Below are 16,206 nucleotides of genomic sequence, written 5' to 3'. Positions count from 1 at the left end.
TTCCAGTGCTTCACCGGCCCGGCCGGAATCCGCTCTACCGTCGAGAGCGGAGAGTGTCGCGTCGGATGCTGACGGCTTCATCACCGTCAGTCGCAAGAAGAAGCGCGGTCGTGAATCGCCTTCTCTGGATAGCACACCCGCGAAGAAAGCCGCGGCCACGACTGGCTCCGCCCCCGCGTCCGCGCCCGCGCCCGCTAAAGCCCGCGTTCCGCCTCCGACCAAGCGCCCGCCTCCTATTTTTATAGGGGACCGAGGCCGATGGTTAGCAATCAAAATCAGGATCCCGAAGACGCTCTCCTTCCAGGCGAGGGCGTATCAATCTCTAATCAAACTAGAGACCAGAGAGGTAGCGGACCACCGCGCCCTGACATCTCTTCTTAGAGAGCTGAGTGTGGGTTTCCACACGTACGCCCTGCCTGAGGAGAAGCGTCTGAGGGTCGTTATTAGAAACGTCCCCAAAGAATTAGACGAGGCCGACATTCTGTCGGACCTCAAAGAGCAGGGTTACCCTGCACACGAGGTGCACCGTATGCGCGGAACCAACAATAAACAACCATTTAACATGGTTCTCGTAGTCCTCGACCTCACGCAAGAGGGAAAGGAAATCTTCAATATAAAATCGGTTTGTTCCCTTCAGGGCATCCGTACCGAAGCTCCTCGCAACCGCGGGGGGCCCGGTCAGTGCCACAGATGCCAACTATACGGGCACTCGGCACGAAATTGCGAACACACCCCGAGGTGTGTGAAGTGCCTCGGGAAACACGGCACGCCAGAGTGCCCTCGACCAGCGCAATGCGCGGAGCCCCCGGCCTGCGTCTTGTGCGGGGAGAAGGGGCACCCCGCGAGCTATCGCGGGTGTCCCAAGGCACCCAAACACAAGCGTCACCCAGGGCGCCGCCAGCCGCAAGGCAGAGCAGAGAAGGTGGAGTTCACTCCAACCTTCAAACCTGCGCCGCCTCCGAAGGTAAACGCCTGGGCGAGGTCTCCTCCGGCTGCCAACGCTGCCACAGAGGCGACTCTCGCGGCCCCCGCGCCCCTCCGGCCTCCGCTAGCGTCCCGCCCGGCGGCGTCGGTCCCGCGACCGAGGCCACCGGCGCCCGCGTCCGCGGCAACAGGTAGCAAAGGCGGCAGCACCTTTGCGTTCATGTTCGAACTGTCAGAGATGTTCGACATTGACGAAATAACAGCCCTGGCCAGCAGGCTCGATGCTGTCCGGGAAGACCCGCCGTCGCTCCTGCAAGTTATGGCAGACAACGGCAAAATATTCCGTGCCCTCACCGAAATAGGGCTAAAGTATAAAAACAACATTCGCGATGCCTAATTACGTAAGCGGACGGGTCAAACCACATACGCTCCGTATAGCGTATTTTAACGCCCAAGGCCTTAAGCCTCAACTAGACTTGGTGAAGGAGTTCGCTCACGAACATCAATTAGACCTATTCTTAGTGCAAGAGACATTTTTAAAACCACGTATACGCGATCCGCGTATCGCTAATTATAACTTAGTTAGGAATGATCGCACCACCCGTATGGGCGGCACCCTCATTTATTTTAAAAGGTCTCTACACTGTATACCTATAGATCCTCCGGTCCTCACTAACATCGAGGCCTCTGCCATCCGGGTCAGTATGGCGAATCACCAGCCAATCACTGTTATTTCAGCTTATCTTCCGCCGAACAAACAAATATTAGACACAGATATAGAAGCATTACTCGGCCACGGGGCCGCAGTCATAGTGGGCGGCGATCTTAACGCCAAACACTCTAGCTGGAACAGTAGAGCCACAAATAGAAACGGAATTTTATTAGACTCTCTCACAGACACGCGGAACTTTTCAGTAATAGCACCCGACGAACCAACACGTTATCCGGATAACGTCGCGCACCGACCCGACATTCTAGACGTTGCGTTACTTAAAAACGTAACGCTCAATGTAAATTCAATCGAAGTTTTTCACGAATTAGAGTCAGACCACCGGCCCGTCGTCCTAAATCTAGGCCCACCGGTTAACTTTCAACCACCGACGAAAACAGTGATCGACTGGCAACGGCTGGAAAAGGATCTCGAGTCTATCAAGTCCGACGACCTTGACCGTATACCGGACGTCATCGACTCGGTCGACACGGCTCACAGTGCTATCTCTCATGTGACGTCACACATACAGAGTAGGATCAAGGCCTGCTCCAGGCAGGTTCCAACGATGCAACCGCATCGCCTAAACCTGCCTCCAGAGGTCAGGAACTTACTCACACAGAAGCACAGAGCCACTAGACTTTACGACAGGTATCCGTCGGTCGAGAATAGGCGCCACCTCCGCTACCTACAGCGGGTGGTACGGGAACGTATCGCGGAACTCCGCGGCGAACGTTGGGACCGCTTGCTCGGCAACCTTAAGCCATCACATGTGGCTTTCTGGAAGCTGCCTCGCGCGTTCAAACAGGAGCCGCCCACTGTCATGCCTCCTTTGGACAGACCGGGACTGCAGCCGGCGCTCGATGACGATGAGAAGGCTGAATGCCTCGCCGATAGTCTCGAGAGTCAGTGCTCTCCAAATGCAGCAGCCGACCCGACACACGTTGACGAAGTTGATCGTGAAGTTGAACGTCGCTCAGCTCTGAGCCCTTCAGGCGACGTAATAAAACCCACCTCTTACGAAGAGGTGAAACTAATCATTAAGGAGCTTCACTCCAAGAAGGCCCCGGGGCCCGACACTATAAACAATAGGGTTCTTATAATCCTACCCTCGACCCTTATTACTTTATTGGTTACCATTTTTAATATTCTATTGTCTAACAGCGCGTTCCCCGAACAATGGAAGGATTCCATTGTTATCGGTATCCCAAAACCCAATAAACCTAAAGCTAATCCGAGTAGCTATAGGCCTATTAGTTTAATTAACTCGATCGGGAAACTTTACGAAAGATTAATTCTCGCGCGTCTTAATCATTACATCGCGGAGCTTAACCTGATACCCGAGATACAGTTCGGATTCAGAACCGCTCACTCGTGTCCCCAGCAGGCTCACCGACTCACCGAGTACATTCTCATACGGCGTCAATTTCACGCTACCACGGCAGCCGTGTTTTTCGATGTCGCGAAGGCCTTCGACAAGGTATGGCACAACGGCTTAGTATTCAAGCTGTATCAACTGGGAGTGCCAGACAGGCTCGTGCGCATCATTCGAGCCTACCTTACCGATCGCTCCTTCCGATATCGAGTAGAGGGCACCCTATCCTCACCCAGACCCATCAGGTCTGGCGTGCCACAGGGCTCGGTCCTCTCTCCCACTCTTTTCTCGCTCTTCACGAGCGACATTCCCAAGTTTCCGAGTGTCCAGCTCGCTCAGTACGCTGACGACACGGCACTCTACTTCGGCTCCAACCGCTCAACCTTGAGCAAGAACATTAAAGTGCTTCAAGCCGCCGTCGATGAACTAGGCAACTGGTTCAGAAAATGGCGGATTGAAGTGAACCCCACCAAGAGTGCAGCGGTACTCTTCGGTAACGCGAATAGCATCCGCGCTAAAAAACAACCGACTGACGTTATTAAACTGTATGAAACACCCATACCGTGGGTGAAGGATTACAAATACTTAGGAGTCACGTTCAACAGCAATATGAACTTCAAGAAACATATTGATACGGTATGCAATAGAGCCAGATTTGTCCTCAGTCGCCTTTATCCACTTGTGTGTGGGCGAAGCAAACTTCCGTTCAAACACAAAGTGACGCTGTACAAAACCATCGTACGGCCCATACTGTCATACGCAAGCGTCGTTTTCGCGCACACCCGACCGAGCTACTTACGTCGTTTGCAAGTAGTTCAAAATAAATTCACGCGCATGGCAACCGGAGCCCCGTGGTTCATCCGAAACGTTGACCTTCACCGCGACCTAGAGCTTCCGACAATAGCTCAACACTTTAAAGAGATCTCGCGACGCTTCTTTGACAAGGCGCCTAACCATCCCAACATCTTGGTTAGGAAGGCATGCGGGTACACCCCCCTTCACCATAGTCTCAACCCAATAAGACGTCCCAGACACGTAACGGTAGACCCGGATGACGACATCACCATCGCGAACGCGACACCCACACAAACACCGACACAGACACGCACACACCGCCTTCGCAGGCGTAGGCGCGGTCAACCACCGCAAACCACTGGCACTCGTCACTCTGACGATGGCCAGCGGCCCGCACCCTAGATACACCACACATTCTTTTGATACCCGACGAGACGTTAGTCCTCGTCCTGTAATCGCTTCACTACACTCACTCACACACGGAATGACTGACGGACTGACATACACCACTTACACAATCACAAACACACTCAACAAACAGACACAAACACAAACATACATGCACACAAACATTTACACTACGTACATACATACAAACACACATACTTGCAATCATAAACACATACATACACACTTACATACATTACACAAAACATCACCACACTCGCCGGCGAGTGTGCTCTTATCACCTTTTCATCTTCCATCTTCATTTCATCTTCATTTTCATTCTCTTTCCTTCCCACAAGCACACAGCCGGTCTGAGGTTCGAGTCTCCTTAGGAGACGCCCCGCGACTGTTGTTGCATAGTCTTTGCGGCCTCCACGGCCCACGTCCTACTTCGCTGTGAAAGCCAGAGCTGCTAACAGCACAGAGGAGGTTTTAGTCGGTATGGGGTGTCCGCTTACGCGGACACTCGAGTCCGACATATTACGCCCCGTTCCGGGGCGTAAATACGTAACAGTATTTCCTCCTCTCAAAAAAAAAAAAAAAAAAAAATCGCAATCAAGATCCATGATGACAATGTGGAATTTGACACTATCTTGTCTTAAATGCTACGAAAGAAGAAAAATGCTAGAACATGGATATCAAATGATATAAAGTATCATTTGATATCCATGTTCTCCTTCCTCTCCTTCTCTCCTTCATCCTATCCTATCCATTTATTCAGAGGAGAACGTGGTGATTTCAAACGATTTGAAGATGGAAGAAGGAGGAATAGGGCGCCTCACGATATATCACAGCATGAACTGAATATATCTTATAGTGGAGTGTGAACGTGTCCATAATAATGAATGGTGCGCGATATTGCTGTTCTTTGAACTTATATACTGTATGCCTATTATTTTATAGCGTAGTCTGAAAAGAGCTTTATGCATTTACGCAATACGTTATGCCATGCGCCAAATATAATGTAATTTTCGTTTAGTTTACCTATTTTAAATAATTTAGAATTCCGTAATTAAAATGCTTTCCTAATGCATAACTGATATTTTATTAAAATTTATAGGATTTGAATCAACGCTTTATTAAATCACTAGTGACGATCTGGTACTCCCTGCCATGCCTCCTGTCCGTGTGCACATGCCTGGTTAAGCATATGCAATGGTAGTTAAAACTTAGAAGAAATACTCCAAGTAGTTCAAAAAGGATGTACAGTTTCACGATTTTCTATATTTCTAGTGAACAAATCTCATTTTCAATGTAGCTCTATGTGTTTGAACCTGAAAAGCTTTTAATCTCGGCTACCTAGAAACAAAAACTCGCGATTTTAAGCATTTCTCCCATTTCAACGACATATTATGGAGGTCTATACCTATTGTGGTTACTGAGGATTAAAATTACCGACGCCATCATTGTACTTTATATAATATAATAATAATAATATTGACACACTCATACACAAATTATCTTGCCTCAAACTAGGCATAGCCTGTACTATGGGCACAAGACAACGATATATTTAATATAATATATATACTTAAACATACATAAATACTAATAAACATCCATGACTCGGAAACAAGCATTCATATACTACATATATAAATGTTTGCACCTACCGGGACTCGAACTCGGGTCCTCTAGCTCAGTAGGCAGGGTCGCTAACCATGGATTATAGGGGTCGTCAATACAAAATTTAGATCATAAGTAATCAAACTAATGAACTACATTTAATCAAATCGACTCATATAAGTTGCGAAGATTGTTCGTTAGATATATAAATTATTTAACATGATAGTCAACTCTGATGAAACTTAAATAGCAAATGTTTAAAAAAGTCGAAATTTATAAACAAGTTCACTAAAACGAGCAGTTTGAATTTGATTAATTTTTATGTTCTACCATATTGCTGAGTCAAATTGTTTCGGAGACTTCGAAGCAAGTTTATAATAAAAGGCATATGAGGCATTTAATATTTTCTCAAAATTGATTCCTTTAGAATTCTCTTTGATGTCATTTCTAATATACTAGATACTACTACCGCTTCGGAAACATATGGCGCTCTGAGAGAGAAGAGGAGGCGCAATAAACTCTGCCAGCATTTTATTTGCGCTCTTTTCAATACAAATATACAATATTGTACAGTCATTTCTATCGCTATAAAATAATCATCATCTGTGGAGTAATAGGAATTACGACAAAGTCATTTTTTAATAAAACTTTTAAATTTATTTATAGATAATGCCTGACCAGTGACTGGGACTTATAAAAGTGTATACATTTGCCCTTAAAGCTATTATGTATCTTATGAAGCCTACTGTAACTAGAAATGTAATGTAATAGTCAGTTATTGAGAATTTGTATATTATTGCAAAAGATAAATATAAAATATCTATTTAAAGCTTGTACACAATTGCATATTAATCGATTTATATAATAATAAAAGTTAGATAACAAAACATTCTTATCAAATTAAAATTGATTTCGTCTACGCGGCTGTCAGGTACTTCCCCTTTAACGATCGCATATTTAGATTTATAATAAACAAATAAATATGTTTATCTTCAAATTGCGATGATTTACTTATGATTACTTATCGCTAATTATACACGTAAATATATATAGAAAAACTCACTACATAAGAGAAACTCTGTATGCTAAATGGGTCATGTAGAGTATTCCTTAGAGGTTACTACCGAAAATTTTTAATATTTTTTGCTGTACTTTTTAACTGAATTCAAAAAAGGAAGAGATTGAAAATTTTAAAAAACCGGTGAAGTTATTGGCTAGTTTTTTTTTGTTCCGTAGGTTTTACCCCGTTTTTGGAAAATCGAGTTTTCATCAGATCCCGACGTTTTAAGGTCTTGGGAAACTTCCCTGACTATTCCTGCGATGGTGTCCGTACGTCTGTGTGAATGTATGTTATGTGTGAGTGTGTGTGTATGGATGTATGTGACCCTCTTATAACTTTTGAACGGCTCGACGGATTTCACCGCAGTTGGCCATTTTAAAGGGCTTGACCAAACTTAGAATTTAAATACAATTCGGACCGATTCGGACCGGTAGATTTTAAGATAACTCAAAAAAACTACGAAAAATTCATTTAAAAGTTACTGCCGGTTAAAAAATTAAAAAATCAAGTTCAAAATAACGCAAATTATATTTTTGAGCTCGAAGAGATTAAAATCGTAATAATTACAATTCAAACCGTTTAGGTATGAAATTAGCGGATAGTTGCAAGGATGGCCTTTAGGATCAACTATTTTCCTATTTTTTTTATGTTTGTTACCTCAGAACTTTTGACTGGGTGAACTAATTTTGATGATTCTTTTTTTATTTGAAAGCTGGAAACTTCAATGTAAATTCTCACAGTGGGATCCATGAGAAAACCACATAAGTCTTAAATTTGCGTTAAGTATGTGCGCCACGTTAAGTATGTGGACGAATTTCTCAGTATCCCCCAACCGATATCAGCGATTCTTTTTTTATTTGAAATGATGTATTTCAGAGGTAGTTTGGTAAGGTTTTGATTATGGGATCCATGATAAAGTAACGGAATTCTTCAATTCGTAGAAGCAAATTAAGGATACTCGGCCGAATCTTTTATATGCTAGCTTTATATTTGATTCGCCTATCGTAATATCGTTATGGTCTAGTAATTGTCGTAGTAAAATATGGATGATCAATGGAAATTAGTAAGTGTACTACAGATTCACTTAAAATAAAAATATACCAAAAAATTCCCGACTTCAAAAAAAATATTCCAACACAATATAATATGCACTAGTATAGTTATAAAGATTTGTTTTGTTTGAATAAATATTACTACTTAAGACTAAAAAAAATAATTGCGAGTTCTTCTTCAACTTATCATAAAAATGTAGTTACAAATTATTGTTATTTTTGGAGTCGGTGTCATCCAAGGTAGATTTATAACTACATTCATAGTTGCAGGTGAGATGTGCTTGTGTCGCACGCGCGACGTGACAAGGTAAGAAGCAAGAGTGGAGCCGCGGCAGGAGGACACCGATTACATAAACAACAATAATTGTAACTACATTATATTGATTATTAAGTTGTAGAAGAATACGCAATAATTTATTTTTTATTTTTAAGTGCATAATATATTTATTTATTTGTTAATCTATGATTATATTGTTATGGATTTTTTTTGATCTGTTGTTTTAATGTTAATTTTTTTTTTTAAAATAAAATATATTTCAATTAAAATTAAAAAAAAATGAAACAAGAAAGTCGGTATATAATAAATTATTTGCGTTTACATACCTATAGGATTAGGAGTACATAGGAATCAACTTAATGAAAAACAAATATATAAATGTATTTATTTATTGATTGTGGTTTGTAATATTTAATTGTGTACTTAATTTAGTTAAAGCTTAAATCTTATAATTTTATTATCCAGATCCTAGATCCATTAAAAAGTGCACTGGCATTGATTTTGAGCATTACAGTAACCGGTCCTTGTTCCAAGTTGTACACATATATTGTGACACCATGAGTTTGTACAGAACAGAGTCTGAGTTGGATTGATCACAATCTGTACTGGAGTCATGTTGATCTCTACGGGGCTCTCAGGTTCTGCTTTATCTGTTGAAATTACTATAATTAGTTTAGCTATGAACCGCAGAACCTTCTAAAGATTAACAAACATTGTTGTATTAAGGTTTTCAACAAGCTGTATGGAATATTGTACTGTGATTAGTCCTTCATAAGTTTGTGAATTTTCAAGCCTCGGACAATGGGAGCCTCTTTTGCACAGGACGCGGGCTAGGTTATGGGTACCACGACGGCGCCTATTTCTGCCGTGAAGCAGTAATGTGTAAGCATTATTGTGTTTCGGTCTGAAGGGCACCATAGCTAGTGGATTTACAGGGCAAATGAGACTTAACATCTTATGTCCCAAGGCAACGAGTGCAATTGCAGTGCCGCTTAGAACTTTTGGGGTTATTCAAGAATTGTGAGCGGCACTGTATTGTAATGGGCAAGACGAATCAATTAACATCATAACTTATTTTCATAAAAAAAAATCTTAAACTTAGTGTAAATTACGTTAAAATATTCTATTACAAAGAGAGGTACAAGGTAGCACACAGACTGTAAGTTTAAAGATAATGGAAGCTTGTATACACCAATAAAAATTTTGATAAAAGAACTCTTTAATATTTATTATGTAACAATTATTTTTATGCCTATTAATATTATAAGTGTGAACGTAAGTTTCTATGTTACGCTTTTACGTCAGGAACACTGTAGTGATTTTGATGAAATTTGGTAGAGCGATAGACTAGAGCATGGGAAAGGATATAGGCTACATTTTATCCCGGAAAAATCCATGATTAATAGTAGGTTTAGTTTGCCATAACAATCTATATATCATATACTTAGCTATATACATCAATCAATATGTTAGGAACAGGAGCGAAAACGGGAACCGGAACTAGAATAGGACATGAGATAATCTTCAATTCCATACTTGCTAATTATTTTTAAAAACCCTTTATCTACGCGGACGAAGTCGTGGGCATCAGCTAGTAACAAATAAAACCTATAAAGGCTGAATTGTTAGAAAATGGTAATGTTGTTTATAATTTAAATGCGTTTGAGATTCTTAAGCTTTAGCTACAAATTATTTGTGTTTCTTTACAATGAATCTTTCTTTGTTTTATCTTTAATCTTGAATTGAATATCTTTGTATTATTTAAATGCTCAAAGACAACGAACGTTATTTAAATTAGAATTCTTTCAAAAACACTAATTTACTTTTTCAAAGTTCGATTTTTTACTATGGAATAGGAGGACAAACGAGCGTACGGGTCTCCTGGTGTTAAGTGATTTAATCACATTCTCTTGCAACACCAGAGGAATCACAGGAGCGTTGGCCGGCCTTTAAGGAAGGTGTAAACAAATGGTAAATTGTCATTTTAACACAAGAGACTGTAATAAGTTTCTTACCAATAGGTGATGATATTGTGCTGCACACAAACGCAGCCAGAATGAACATAATTGATATGGTCTTCATATTTGTTCGGTTTTTCGTTTAATAGTTGTTGTATATGATCGTCTGTTTCGACTTTCCAACTGAAAGAAAGTGCATCAATTTTATACAAAAAATTTGGCACAAATCAATAAATCTTATCTAAGTAGAGATTACTCAGTAGGTTATTATTATTAACTGATATAAATTTAATTATCAACAAAAACAACGGAACATCAAAACATACGATAAGATTAGAATGCAACAATTTATTCTTAAAATATACATAAAAATCTATAGAGCAATGTATTTCTTTCAGGCATAAGGCAAAAATTTCAAATTTGGGATGGGTTTAAAAGAATGTACAAAGTACTATCTTCTCTTCTCAATAGGGCTACTGAAAACCCAAGCGCTGGCAGCTATTTCGGTCAACGGATCAGCCTAGATATCCAACGCGGAAATGCTGCCAGTATTCTTAGTACACTTCTCTGTAATGATCGTTTTTTTATGTAATGATAGTATTGTAAATATAGTTATAAGATTTTTAGTTAATAGTTACCTTTTAAAACATTAACGTTATTACTACTACAATAATATTCTAGAATAATATTTATTTAATTATATTAAATAGGATTCTTATAGGAATATTAATTTCTTGTAGGAATTAGGCAATAATTTCAAATTTGGGATGAGTTATTTCTATTACAATAATATACTTATATGTAGGTAACACAGAAAATGTTTGGAATGGGCAAGTTAGAAACATTGCTATTGAAAACTTTGGTTACCCAATGTAGTATATTGCATTCATTTGTCATTTGTTTTTGTGAATTTGCGGCAAATCTAAAACTCTTGTTAAACGTTAAAATGAACCTAACGCGAGAAATTTTTCGGTTTAGATTTATTTTGACTTTCGTTGTGGGTTTACTCAACAACAAAGCTATGATAGGCTGCGATTAGCATTTCATAATGAAGCCCCATCTTGTGCCAGTATTTACAATTGGTTTAACGAGTTTAAGCGTGTACGTAGCAATTTTAATGATGATCCGCGTGAGGGACGTCCTTTAACAGCGACTACTAAAGATAACATCAGTGCTGTGCGACTCATGATAGAGGAAGATAAGAGAGTGACCTATCAGCAGATACGAGCAAGCCTAGGCATTGGTATGAGTCAAGTTAAAAAAATATTACACGAATATTTAAGCGTCAGGAAGCTTTGCACCAGATGGATTCCCCATACTATAACTGACGAACAGAAACACCTTCGCATGGACTGGTGTCGCCAAATGTTAGATAACTTTTCAACGACGGTGACTCAAATGCTTTATTTGACATCGTTACAGGTGATAAAAGCTGGATATATGGTACGAACCCGAAACCAAAAGACAATCAGCTCAGTGGGTGTTTCCTTTCGAGGATCGGCCAACTAAGGTAAAGAAAGGAATAAGTCAAGGAAAAAGATCTCATTCTTTGGTTGAAAAGGTCATTTCGCGACAGTTGTGCTAGAAGATTTAAGGACATTTACTGGAGACTAGTGTGTCGATCGGTGTTTGCCTGTTGTCTTGGAAAAAATTCGACAGCAGCGCCCTCGAAGCAGGATCATCCTTCACCACGACAATGCTTCAGCGTACTCCGCATAACGGACTGTTGAATATTGACTATGGCAGGTGTCGAGATAATGAGTCATCTGCCTAACAGTCTTGACCTGGCGCCCTGCGACTTTTATTTATTTTGAAGAACTAAAGATAAAATTATGAAAGCGTACGAAAATGCCATAGAAGAGACCCCTAAGGAAGAATGCGCCCACGGCTTTTCTCAGTGGTTCCATCTAATTCGACGATGTGTAGAGAGGATCGGAGATTACTTCGAAAAACAATAAAAGTATTGGAAACTTTCTACATTAGGCCGTTATTCATTTTCTAAAAATTTTCAGTGATACCAAGAGATATTAGTACCTTCTTATTTAATTATATTAAACTTTAAATTATATTAGGCTTCATATTTATTTCTTTTAGGCATTAGGCAGTAATTTCAAAGGAGATGGGGATTTCTGGGCCAAAATGTAATATGGTGAGATATGGTTTAAAAAATCCACAATCTAGAATGCGAGAAACCTTAAAATTAAATTTTCACTAACATAAAATTAACGATTAAGCTGTATAATAGAGGTTGTTGCCAATATATTGCATAACCTCACTTTTACAAAACCTCCTATGACTCTGCTTTCAGATTGTGGAATTTTCTCAAATTTGCTGATCCTTTGTTAATTTATAAGTTATTAATTGACAAAAATTCATCCTTTTACAACTAGGCCCGATCATGTATGAAAGGGCATCCGTCACCTTTTGGGATGACTTATTACAATAATATTCTAGTATTTACTTAACCATAATAAAAAGGATTATTCTAGGAAACATCACTGTGTCGGTCATCTGATAATAAATAGCCACTTTTTGATCATGAGGTTTGATAGACTTTGAAACGTCAATAGCGCACGAGGTAGAACCGTTGTCTCACACCACGGAGTTGACTCAAACGAGATTTATATAACAAAAATGAGATAAGAAGTAAATCTTTACCAGTGGTAGGTTCCTTTGCATCGGAAGCCGGCTAGATTATGGGTACCACAACGGCACCTATTTTTGCCGTGAAGCAGTAATGACTGTGTAAACATTACTGTGTTTCGGCCTAAAGGGCGCCGTAGCTAGCGAAATTACTGGGCAAATGAGACTTAACATCTTTCACAGAATATCAGGGGTTTGTCAAGAATCCTGAGCGGCACTGCATTGTAACGGGCAGGACTATCATCAGCTGAACGTCCTGCTCGTCTCATCTCTTAATTTTATAAAAAAATGTGTTTTCGGTTTTAGCACACTCGATACTTTATAACGCCCTAGTGATTCTTTTGGTGTCAAAAAGATTATGAGTCGTAGAGGTGTGACTTCGATACCATCAGGTTGTAAGATCGCTTGAACTGTACATGGCCTATTAACTAATTAAAAACCAGACGCTTCGAAAAAGGTGAATCCCCGATGTAATTTTTGTTTATGGCACTGCGATTAGATACCAAATGTTCTTGATTATGGATCGATAAAAATAAGTATATATTAACGAAAATTTTCATTTCCACATGTTCAGTGAATAGGATCCAGAACTATCATATAAGTAACGTATCGAACAGAAGAATGAAAACAACAGTATTAACTATTTTTGTTCTTTTTGCCTGTGTGTGCTTCTCATACACCTCTCCTATTGGTAAGTATTTTTTTTTATGGAATAGGAGGACAAACGAGCGTACGGGTCATCTGGTGTTAAGTGATCACCGCCGCCCACATTCTCTTGCAACACCACAGGAATAACAAGAGCGTTGCCGGCCTTTAAGGAAGGTGTACGCGCTTTTTTTGAAGGTACCCATGTCGTATCGTCCCGGTAACACCGCACAAGGAAGCTCATTCCACAGCTTTGTAGTACGTAGAAGAAAGCTCCTTGAAAACCGCACTGTGGAGGACCGCCACACATCCAGATGGTGGGGATGATATCCTATGTTGTGGCGTGTCGTGCGAAGGTGGAATAATTTTATCATAATTGTTTTATAAATTTGCTAATTTTTTAATTCCTGTGCTCTGGCTCCTTCTCATGTCCAAGTTACGTCAGTTGGTGCTGGGGCCGCTGCTTCTACTGCCGAAGATAGCAAGCGTCGCAAATATGTTGGTCTCAGTGAGTCATACATCTTTGTGCCGTTTCGTATCGAGAGACTTGGCCTTGCGGAGAATGTTCAAAGTACTATCTTCGCGCCTCAAAAAGGCTACTGGAAACCCAAGAGCTGGCAGCTATTTCGGTCAAAGGATCAGCCTAGCTATCCAATGCGGAAATGCTGCCAGTATTCTTGGTACGCTTCCACGTAATGAAAGTTTTAATTTAATGCAGTCATAGTATTGTAAATACAGTTATAAGTGCAATATTGTGTAGTATACTCAATAAATAAGCTGTTATTCCTGTATCTATTTATTGTAATATGGTGTTTTGCATTTGGACTGCTTTATATTCAGTATAGAATAGTAGATATACTTCAAAAACAATCGCATATTCAGTTTATTTTTTGTTTATGAAAGAGGCGGAAAAACGAGCATACTGGTCATCTGGTGTTATGTGATCACCCCCGCCCACATTCACTTGCATCACCACAGGAATTAGAGGTGCATTGCCGCCCTTTAAGGATGGTTTACGTGTTTTTTTTGAAGGTAACCCATGTTGTATCGTCGACGAAGTTCATTCCACGTTCTGTGTTCTACATTCAAGAAAGTTCGTTGATTTCCGCACTGTGGAGGTTCACTGTTCTAAATAATTTCGATATTAATTAATAAATTTTATATCGAATTTTGTGAAATTGTTGTCTATTTGTAGTAATTGTTGGAATCGCCATGACGAGAGGTCCTGCGCTGTCCTCATCCAACCTATTACGGCGATCTTGACCAGATCGTCGGTCCATCTTGTGGAATGCCTACCAACACTACGTCTTGCAGTAAGTGGTCGCCATTCAAGGACTTTACTGCCCCAATGGCCAACTGTCGGTCGAGCTATGTGCCCTGTCCACTGCCACTCCAGTGTCCAAACCATCTGGACAATCGGTTCGCAATGAACAAAGTAAAGGTGTAAATCTTGGGGTGTCTAGAAATCATGAAAATATTTAAGTCAAAGTTATGTTGAACTATTTTTCATGTTATTTCTTTTTCAGATAATGACGTCGTACAAGACCCGCCCGCAGTTGGAGGTCCGGTGAAGATGGTAGAGTTGTACAGTGAATCTAGACGACTATATTGTGATCTTCTTATGTGCCATAACACATGCAGGGCGCTCCGATATACAATTGGGAGATGTAATATTAACAATGTATGCGTATGTAGTTTCTTTTAGCCCTTTTTCCCGTATATATCTAATGTCTTAACATATTGTTATTTTTATTTCAAACGAGACGATAAAATTATTAAAAAAAAGATTACGTCAGTGTATAGTATTTACCGCTATAAATAATATAAACAACAATAAAAGATATATTTTTTCTGAAATGTGGCCCCAAAGAATAAAGTTAAAATATAAAAAATACATTTTGATTATACGGTTACATAACGAGGGAAAGAACTTTATCAAAATAACTTTATGCTCTTAATTAATATATACCGTAACTCCAGCTTAGTACATTCCTCGATGCCAAAATAAAAATGTATCAACCACCCCAATACTAAATTAAAATTACTTTGAAATAGTCTTGGCAATTGTATATTTATTTGCAAAATATAACATGTTATTTCAATTATTCATTTGGATATAGAGTTCCTTTATAAGATTCTTGTGGAGATTGAGCTTGTGATTAAGTATTTAATTTTCATATTTGCTTTCGAAGGCATCTGCATCAGCTGCAACGTAAATTGTTATTAACTTTGTGTAAAATTTGATTTAAAACCTAGAGTAGTCATAAATATTCAGAAAAAAAAGAAAAGTACGTAATTTAACTTATTCGTTTCATACGAGTACGTTTTATCTGACAGGAAAAGAAATTGTTAATTTCTCAAGAGAGCTCGTACAAATCAAGTTTTTTCCCGGACTGAAGAGGGATTGTTCCAATTGTGTATTCTATAGGAGTATGTGATATTGAATGCGGTGGAAATCTCTAGAATTGTATCTTTTGTTACATTAATTACCATTTCAACTTGATAACTCTATTGGTTAAGTGATATGCATTTTGTTGTTTCATATACATTCCAAATCATAATTCATAATCTATATATATAAGAGATTTCCACGTAATCCATCCATCCTCCATTCCATCATCACTACTCATCACGATATCTCTGGAACCATTAGAGCTAAAGACTTGAAATTTGGTAGGAATATTCTTTTAACTGAATATTATTTAACGAATTTTTTTTTAATTATGAACAGAACAACGTCTGTCGGGTCAGCTAG

The 16,206-nt window shown here is 39.7% G+C and overlaps 2 long non-coding RNA genes across 2 annotated transcripts; one reads left to right on the top strand and one right to left on the bottom strand.

Annotated features, from left to right (window-relative positions):
- Positions 1 to 8,578: 8,578 nt before the first annotated feature.
- Positions 8,579 to 10,354, bottom strand: LOC126976983 (uncharacterized). The gene is made up of 2 exons (XR_007732063.1): positions 10,221 to 10,354; positions 8,579 to 8,855 (listed from the first exon to the last, which is right to left on the bottom strand). It is a non-coding gene; the product is annotated as an uncharacterized LOC126976983 (long non-coding RNA).
- Positions 10,355 to 13,374: 3,020 nt separating this feature from the next.
- On the top strand, positions 13,375 to 15,540 carry LOC126976990 (uncharacterized). The gene is made up of 2 exons (XR_007732070.1): positions 13,375 to 13,497; positions 14,978 to 15,540. It is a non-coding gene; the product is annotated as an uncharacterized LOC126976990 (long non-coding RNA).
- The last annotated feature ends 666 nt before the right edge of the window (positions 15,541 to 16,206 follow it).

The sequence above is a fragment of the Leptidea sinapis genome, chromosome 43 (genome assembly GCF_905404315.1).
Source record: "Leptidea sinapis chromosome 43, ilLepSina1.1, whole genome shotgun sequence".
Lineage (NCBI taxonomy): Eukaryota > Metazoa > Arthropoda > Insecta > Lepidoptera > Pieridae > Leptidea > Leptidea sinapis.
The sequence above is the reverse complement of the archived record's forward strand: the minus strand, read 5'-3'. Positions and strand labels throughout refer to the sequence as shown.